Source organism: Bubalus kerabau, chromosome 1, assembly GCF_029407905.1.
Source record: "Bubalus kerabau isolate K-KA32 ecotype Philippines breed swamp buffalo chromosome 1, PCC_UOA_SB_1v2, whole genome shotgun sequence".
Classification (NCBI taxonomy): Eukaryota; Metazoa; Chordata; class Mammalia; order Artiodactyla; family Bovidae; genus Bubalus; species Bubalus kerabau.
The window spans coordinates 106,298,608-106,308,276 of NC_073624.1; positions in this window are offsets into that span (position 1 = coordinate 106,298,608).

Genomic DNA, 9,669 nt, shown 5'->3' on the forward strand with positions numbered 1-9,669 from the left:
GAGCCTGGTAGGCTGCAGTCCACGGGGCCGCAAAGAGTCGGACACGACTGCGCGACTTCACTTTCACTTTTCACTTTCATGCATTGCAGAAGGAAATGGCAACCCACGCCAGTGTTCTTGCCTGGAGAATCCCAGGGACGGGGGAGCCTGGTGGGCTGCCGTCTATGGGGTTACAGAGTCGGACACGACTGAGCGACTTAGCTGCAGCAGTGTCTGGAGAATCTTCTCTCTGATTTTCAAGTCAAAGCAAATGAAATGACTTTCTTACTGATCACTTCCACTGAATTTCAACAAAGCAGCAATACTGAAAGCTCTAATAGCAGGAGCTCTAATAAAAATAAATTTAAAAGAACCTCTAAATTCTTTTTTTCTAAACAAATTCAATATAATACTAATCTTGCTTTCATCTCTTAAAAAAATAAAGACAAGAAAAAGATAAAAAATGTTAATAAGATGATGACTCTAAAAAAAAAGGAATACTACCCATGTCAGTTCAGAGTTTTAAAGCAGTGGTTTAGAATAGAGAAACATGTAAAGAGCTGTCTGATCTCAAAAGCAAAAATTAATAATATATTTCAAAAGAACATAATAGTACTTGAATAAATATAATTTATAAAAGCTATTTCAAACATTTCATTAAAATATTCATCTAGGAGCTCCCTGGTGGTCCTGTGGTTAAGAGACTCCATGCTACCAGTGCAGGGGGCGTTGGTTTGAACCTAGTTAGGGAGCCTAGATCCCACTTGTGGCAATGTGAAACCAAAAATTAAAAACAAAACAAAATTAACATATATACAAATAGAAGTGCAAAAAAAGGAGAGTAACTATATCATTTAAAATATTTTTAAAAATATTAATATACTAAGGTTTCAATGATGTCTCCCAATTTTCTCCTTAACTTTTATAATTAAAAAAAAAAAAAAATCCAAGCTGTCAAGATACTTGCTAAAACTTTATAAAAGTCAAATTAAAAATTTTACTTTGTCTGGAATTTATTTTTTTTAATTCTTTTATTTGCATCCAAGAGAAAATTATCTTTTTTATGTCATAGAAAATCTCAAATTAAATCAAAATTAGGACCTGAAAGAACAAGAATATGAATGTTGTATTTTAGGCACAGGATATTGTAGTCTTTAGAAAGCACACTTTAGATAATTAGGTATTCAAATAATTTAATTGATTTGATGTTAGTTATTTATTATTTATTACAAAATGATGAATGGCTGAGCTCCATCCCCAAAAGAGCATATTTGAACTCTTGATAATAACCACAATCAGAGAAATCATATTTTAAAAAACTGAAAAAAACTCATGCATGTAGAAATTGCACTTTAGATCAAAATGTTTACAAAGAAGCTGAAATGGCCTTGTATTTTAAAATAAAAAATATCGCATTATTTTTTCTATTTTTTAAATTGTCAAATTTTTAAAACAATTTTTACACAAAGCTTTTAGAGACTGTTGAAAAGCAAAACATACGGATAGATACCTTAAGACTCATTTATTATTAAGGAAAATTATAGTATATCTTAGAGAATTTAAAACATATAGAATTAATATTAAAATGTATCTAGGTTTTAAAAATATCCATAAAAATGGTTGACCTAAAACAAACTACCAGGTATTTTTCCAGCAAGGATGGGCTTATTTGGGACCATCAGAGAATTATAATTTGGGGTCTGCAACCATGGTGAACCACATGCAGGTCCTCTGACAGCTCCACTGAATGAGAACACTTTATAAAAGAGGGAAGAAAGCTGAGAGGACTGTGGGCAACACGGTGTCCTTAGTTTTTCATTGGCTGAGTCTTGCTGGGACAGAAGAGAACTCTTCTTCCTGTTGGCCTCTGCTGTCACTGCAGGGCATGAGAGCTTCCTCTTCTGGTCTCTTCACTCTATTTAACTGAAGTTTCTGTTTATTAATTTTTCATAGGTTTTCTAGTTACAATGCCTTTTTCCCCCTCAGTGCCAAGAGGGACATGTCCTGGATGTAGTGTTTCATGTTCAAGGAAGAGTGCACAGATTGGAAACATTGAATCTCATATGAGAAACTAGGAGGGCCAGTAGGAAGAACTCTCAGCACTTTTTAATCTAAACTCCTTCCATTTTATGTAGATCATAGACATCAGAGATCGTCTGAAGTGTTTTGTCATCATTAAAGGTTTGAAGGCAAACTACCAACAGGGCTGGACTGGAAAACTTTGGAAAACTGTCTCCTCAGATGTTACCTTCTCCAATTCTGGGAAATATCTACTTTTAGGTCTCCAGATGGTGTATGGGTCTAGTCAATGTTCGGCACTTTTTTAGATGTGTCATATGAATCCAAAAGTCTGTTCCCTGGCCTTGCTGGCACAAGATTCAGAAATACTTGATAGGGGCTTTTCTAGTGAGATTGAAGAGAGTTCTTCTTGAGGTATCTTTTCCAATAGGCAATATCTCCAGGCTGCAAGGTGTAATGTTTAAAGTCTTCACTTCCCAAAAGTGTACTGTGTTAAGATTGCCCTACCAAAACATCGTTATTTTTGATCAAGAAATTAGACCTTTGCAATACAGGAGGATCTCTTCTTTTATCAGTTTTTGATAAAAGGAAGCAGGATCCAAGTGCTTTCAGTGTCCTGTGACTATCTCAAAGGGTGAGAGTTTACGAGTTCCCAAAGGGATGGATGTGAGATTTAGAAGGATCAACAATAGTGCTTTTGATCAAACTATTTGCAGAACCTCTATAAACTTTTCCAAATGAGTCTTAATAATGCTGTTACTGTGTTTGACTAAACCAGAGGATTGAATATAATAAGTGCAGTGAAAGTATTGTAAAACCAAACAGTGATGACTTCTCAAAGTAACCTGGCCAGTAATATGGGTTTGTTGATCAATGTGAGGTCCAAAAGGCATTTTCCAAATTGGTGTACTATTTTCCAAAAGGGCTTTAGCCACAGAAGAGGGAGTGGCCTGTCTGCAATGGAAGGCTTCAGTCCAGTGGGAAAACATAGAGACCATGACTAAAACATATTTTATTTATGATATGGTGTAAGACATATGAAATCTATTTGTCAGACCTCCTATGGTCTATTAAGCAGCTTAAAATGTCCAGGAAAAGTGCAAAAATAGACTTCAGTGCGTTTTACTTCTGACAACTGAAACAAGTGAAGTATGCACTTTTCACTGCCTAATGGTTAATGTTTCCCCGCCAGTGTTGATTCATGAATGTTATCATTTTGTTAGAAGATCAGTGACTTAATGCATCTACAATAGAAAGGAATATAAATTTTATAGTCTTCATTAAGACTAAGCTGTTATTTGGTCCAAACCAGAGCTTTCTCTTTTTGTCAGCACTTATTGAGTTTCCAATCTTGTTTTTCCTTTTGTGAGGCCAGTTGTTGGGTTTCTCTACCCAATTTTAAATTATCATTTGGGCCAATATTCCTTTGGACCATAAAGAAGTTTTGGCTGCTGTAAGCTTCTTTAAGGGCCGCATTTCTTACAAAAATATCAGCAAGATGCCTTCCCTTAGCTTCCAGGTAGTCAAGTTTAGCATGTTCCAGAATCTTAAAAATAGCTAAAGTGGTGGGTAAAAGTGTTGCATCCAATAATTACTGAATATTTAATTTTATTTATTGCTGATAGTAAGGAAGCTATATATTGACTGCAGCATCCCAAAATCATGAGCTACTCCAAAAGTATATCTACCATCAGTATAAATACTGGCAGTTTTATGCTTTTATAAGTACAAGCCTGTGTAAGAAGGTATCATTCAGCTTGTTGGGCTGAAGTAGCCATAGATAAAGATGCAACCTCAATAACATCAAAAAGAGTTGCAATCATACTCAGAACATTGTCACCTTTTAAATAAGCACTATCAGTGAACCATACAAGGCAGCATTACCTAGAGAAATTTCTTGCAGATCATCACAAGGAGTCAAGAGGTGGTCTGTGAGCATCAAACAGTCAGGAGAGACTTCTTTGGTGATAGAAGGAAGAAAAGTAGCAGGATTAAGGTTAATAACAATGTAGAAGAGTTACACGATGGGCGGTTAAGAGAAAGACTTCATAGAGTGATGTAGTTGAGGTGAGGTAGCAGACCGAGAAATACTGTGTGATGAGTCAAGGGCACTCCTACTCTGTGGTGCACAAAAAGGTTTAAAGAGGATCCCACAATGATTCTCTTAGCAATCTTAACCAAGAAAGCAGTGGTAGTGTTGGCTCTAAGGCAAAGGGAGTGCCCTGGAGCCACAGGGTACAGTTGCGGGCTCTAATACCCTGTATGAGTCCCTGGTGGTCCCTGTGTTCTTGGGTGAGTACCCCAAGGGAATTCCTTTTCTTTTCATATGCATGAAGGAAAAAAAGGAATCTGATCATTGGGATGCCCAAGTGCAGGTGAGTTCATCAAAACTCTAGTGAAGCCATGAAAATTATATCTGGTTCTTACCGTAAAACTCGTTTGGTTGTTATTGCCTAGTAAAACATACAGAGATTGGGCCACAAGAGAAAATTTGGAATCTAATTTCAACAATAATCAACTAGGCTGAGAAAACCTCATGGTTAGTGCTTAGCTTTGGGTTTCAGGAAATTTAGACCACTATCTATCTGGATTTAGGCTTAGGCTTTGTTCTCATATTAGATGCCCTAAACATCAAACCTAGGTTTGGGCCAGCTGCAATTTTTCTTTGGTGAACTTCTGTTCCTTTAAGGCTAAAAATAAGTGGATGCTGTCAAATCATCCACATATTGCAGTGAAGTAGAACCTCTAGGGAATGGTATATCATCCATAGCAGCCTTTAGGATTTGCAGGAAATAAGGGCTCTCAAAAAAAAAAACCCTGAAGCATTACTGTCCAGTTGAATTGTTTCCTCCCAAATGAAGGCAAAAAGGTACTGTTTAGCTTCATCAACTACAATACTAAAAAATGCACTGTGTAAATAATTATAGTAAAAAATTCGTTTCCTGGGTGAATGAATGTTAATAAAGGAATGGGAGTTCAGTTCAGTTGCTCAGTCGTGTCTGACTCTTTGCGACTCCATTAATCACAGCATGCCAGGCCTCCCTGTCCATCACCAGCTCCCGGAGTTCACCCAAACTCATGTGCATCAAGTCGGTGATGCCATCCAGCCATCTCATCCTCTGCCATCCCCTTCTCCTCCTGCCCCCAATCCCTCCCAGCATCAAGGTCTTTTCCAATGAATCAACTCTCTGCATGAGATGGCCAAAGTACTGGAGTTTCAGCCTCAGCATCAGTCCTTCCAATGAACACCCAGGACTGGTCTTTAGGATGAACAGGTTGGGTCTCCTTGCAGTCCAAGGGACTCTCAAGAGTCTTCTCCAACACCACAGTTAGGAACAACAAGTTTTGAGGGATAGGAGTGTTTTTTATTGTTCTGGGCAAACTTTCCCCCTTGGCCTTTAAGTTTTCTTACTGGTAAAATGAGTGTTACAGGAGATAGCACAAAGCATAATGATGTCTTTATAATCTGTTATGGGCTTTATGCATTGAAAGGCTTTTTATATGAGACTGCTTAATTCTGGGAAGCAGTTTCAAGGAGTCTTTTGAAACTTGATGGGAGATGTACATTGAATTTTGCCGATATCAGTTGAAGATTTTGTCCATAAGGAAGGTGGTTGCTAATTCAATAGAAGCAAGACCAAAGGCTTTTTCAGCTAGTTTCTTTTCCAAAGGCTGAACTGCACAGTTTCAGTGAAAGCAGCCCCTGTTCTTCTTCTTCTTCCTTTTTTTTGTAGCCCCTGTTCTTGAAAGAATGGGACAAAGCCTAACCAGCTTCAATCAAAAGAATCTTATCTCAAAATTAGACCAAAGTGCCAAACAAGTACTTGCATCCAGAACAAGGCATTAATCAGAAAGAACAAAGTCTTAAAACAGATCTGGAATAAAGTCTGGAGAGTTTCAAATGCAAGGAGGTTGTGAGCTCAAATTCAGAAATAAAATGTGCCTTCAATCCCTGGGCTCAGCAGGAAAAGCAGCGAGGGGAAACAGGTTCAAGTATTGGTGCTGCATCTGTTTGCTCACCAGCCCTGGAACCTTTGGGAGTCTTCTCTGGTCCTCACACAGGCCGCCAAAATGTTGACCTACAACAAATTTCCAGACATTTCTCCAGCAAAGATGTTTTTTTTCAGGATCATCAGAGAAGTGGAATTTGGGGTTTGCAAACGTTGAACCTTGTTCAAGTTCTACCCCCACCTCCCCTGATGGCAAGGGAAGAACATTTTTATAGAAGGGGAAAGGAAGTTGAGAGGGCAATAGTAAACAAAGTCAGTGGCTTTGTTTCATTGAGGGAGTCCCTGCCAGGAAAGAAACATCTTCCTCCTTCCTGTTGAGTTTTGCTATCATCACATGACATGCGAGCTCCCCCTTCTGGCCTCTCATTTCTATTTGCTTGAGATTTCTATCTATTTTTATTATTATTTACAAAATATTTACACTTTTAGAATGTCAAATTAGAAGAGTTTTCTCTTATTCCTTGGAAATCCTCTATTTGATTTTATATATCTTATCAGTTGAGGAACAAAAATAGGATTAAATGATGCACATTATTTAGGTGATAGATTTTGATCCAGTAAAGAAAATGATATGGTAATAAGCAGAGCTAAATAAAAATCTAAATTTCACTTTATGATGTCATGAATTTTATTCACAAAGAAGGGACTTTGCTACATGATTGAACTAATGCAATCAGATTTGCATTATAATCGGATACGTTGAGCATCATGGAGAATAACTTGGTATATAGAGGAGATGATAGAAAAATCATGTAGGGGTTGTAGTAACAGGTTTTTCCTTGACAGTTATATGTGTGAGGTACAAAGGAGTGAATTATATTTGGGGGTGGGTTAAAAAAAATACACTTAACGTGAGTTTTCTAAGAGGAGTAGGCATTACATCTTGAAAAACAGGGATTGGGTGATAGAAGTTGAAATTCCAGGCAAAATGGAAAGAATAGCAAAAAGCACATGGAAATCACGTCTTTATCGCTAACTAATACTTTCTGGCTAAGGTGTAAGACCACAGTGGTAAAGGTCAGAGATAAAACTGGCAGTCTTATCTCTTAAGAGTGATAAAAAACAGCAGCATAAAAACCATTAATAACAGGAACCTGGAGTGATTCTGAACGGTAAATATAACAGAGGAATTTTGTATAAATGCGGAAGATGTACCATTATGATGTTGTGATGAATGTGAGAGGAAATGTATTGCATTTTACAAAAAATATTATATAATTTACTATAGGGTAATATAATGTAATATAGTCAATATTTTTTGTTGGCTTCCTAGATCTAGAAGCTCTCATTTAATCCAATTATATAGTAATCTCATGGTACAAAAGAATATAATATAGAAAGAAAACCTATATACTTAATTTATACAGTCTAGAAATTGGGCTTAATATGAGTATGTGTGTGTGTGTGTGTGTCTATGTATCTGTGTATCTGCATCCATGCTTTCTCAGTGTCTCCAACTCTTTGAGGCCCCGTGGACTATAGCCTGCCAAGCTCCTCTGCCCATGGAGTTTTCCAGACAAGAATACTGGAGTGGGTTGCCATTTCCTATGCCAAGGGTATGTTTCAACAATTCGAGGGGTCCAAGAGTGAATGGGCTGGCTAGTACCAGCACCATCCAGCCTAGGGGACCAGCTTGCGTATAAGATGCTATGAGACATCAGGGCAATGCTGTGTCATCCAGCTGTGTTATGGTTGCTCCCTGAAGCAAAGACAGTGCTGTTTAGTACTAATATTTCATTCTGTGAAAAGTACTGGAAAAGAAAGTTCAGGCTAACCAGAAGGATTCAACATTATCTTTTTCTCTGAGGGGTGAATTTGAACTGAGTATGGAAAATAAGAAAATTCTCATAAAATATATTACATATTTCATGTTACCCAGGGAAAGCTAAACCAAATAAATCTTTCCTCACAGAACCAATTTCTCCTTCATAACTTGTTTATATAGTTCTAGGTTCATTTTTCCTTTGATTTCTCTAAGAGGTTTTCAGTGAAAGTATCTTCAATGGACATTTAATATAGGGCTTTATTTTGCCTGGAGTTAAGTTAAATTTGTTGTTTTATTTCTAAAAGCTGAACATAAGATGTACACAGAGAAAGAAAATGGAACTTATGAAACTTATTATTACAAAATGCAGTTAAATATATTAAAAAAAATAATTTGGTTGTGGCATCTAGTAGCAGTTATTTGAAAATATAGATGTTAAAAGGCATGTTAAACTATAAAATGTCAGATTGGTATGTCTCTTACATATATGAAACACTCCTCAATCATCTTGTTGAAAATCCACTCCTTGACAAGGTGGTTTATTCCAGTGTTATTCATTAGAAAAGACATACATATTTTCAGCCAAAGTTGAATTGTATCCCACACTCCAACTTCTCATATCCTAATTCCTCAGGAAAAAAATGTTCATATTGTCATCAACTTAATATATTTGGGCTTCCCTGGTAGCTCAGCTGGTAAATAGTCCACTTGCAATGCAGGAGACCCTGGCTCAATCCCTGTGTCAGGAAGATCCCCTGGAAAAGGGATAGGCTACACACTCCAGTATTCTTGCCTGGAAAACTCCATGGACAGAGGAACCTGGCAGGCTACAGTCCATGGGGTTACAAAGAGTTCAATATGACTGAGCAACTTTCACTTCAGTAACATATATGTAGTGTGCGCGTGTGTATGTGTGCATGTGTGTCACACACGCACACGTGCAGATGCTCAGTTGTGTCCACCTCTTTGCAGCCCCATGGACTGTAACCTGTCAGACTCTTCTGTCCATGGAATTTTGAGGCAAGAATACTGGAGTGAGTTACCATTGTCTGCTATAGGAGTCTGCCTGACCCATGGATCAAACCAACACCTCTTGTGTCTCCTGCATTGGCAGGCAGATTCCTTACCACTAGTGCAACCTGGGTATATGCCTCACATCAAACTACCATCCCAGGCATACTTTCTTCCACACTCAACCCCATTCCCCAGAAGAAAGAACTCTACCCTACACTTGTTTGTTCTTCTTTTCCCTGACATATTCAAGTCCTCTAATAAAATGCATATCTATGTTGCATTTTTATCATTTTTTGGATAACACCTGCCTTTCTTCCACCAGGGATTTATACCAATCCCAGAAATTTAGATTCTCATTCTCATTTCTTGTTTCTTCAACTACTGTTATTGTCTTTTGACTCTCCTCTTTACAATGATATTCCCTTCCTTTCTTCAGCTTTCCCTCCCCCTCAGTCTCACAATCTCTGCTATCTATAGTTACATTTTTGCTTTGCTTATATTGATAGCATTTAAATACTCTTATAAGACTGTTCTCATCTACTATCCCTTGCAAAAAGATTGATTATAACTGTTGAAAATTAATACACAAATTGGCTTTGTACAATTTGCTTACTGTAGTAAATGACCATTTCATTTTTCTTTCTGTACAGCTGTGCTTTTCTTGAATTTGCTTTCTGTTTTTCTCTCTCTCTCTTTTTCACACATTGTACATGTGTTTGATGTTTCAGGTCAAACTTTTTATTTTTTAATTCCACATGCTTTTACTTTAGGGCCCCTCGTCCTCCTGTTCCAATCCAGGATAGATATTTCTATGCCTGATACACAAGTGATAATGTATAAATTCCCTTTCTTTATTTCCTGTTTTTGAAGCTACTCTCCCTC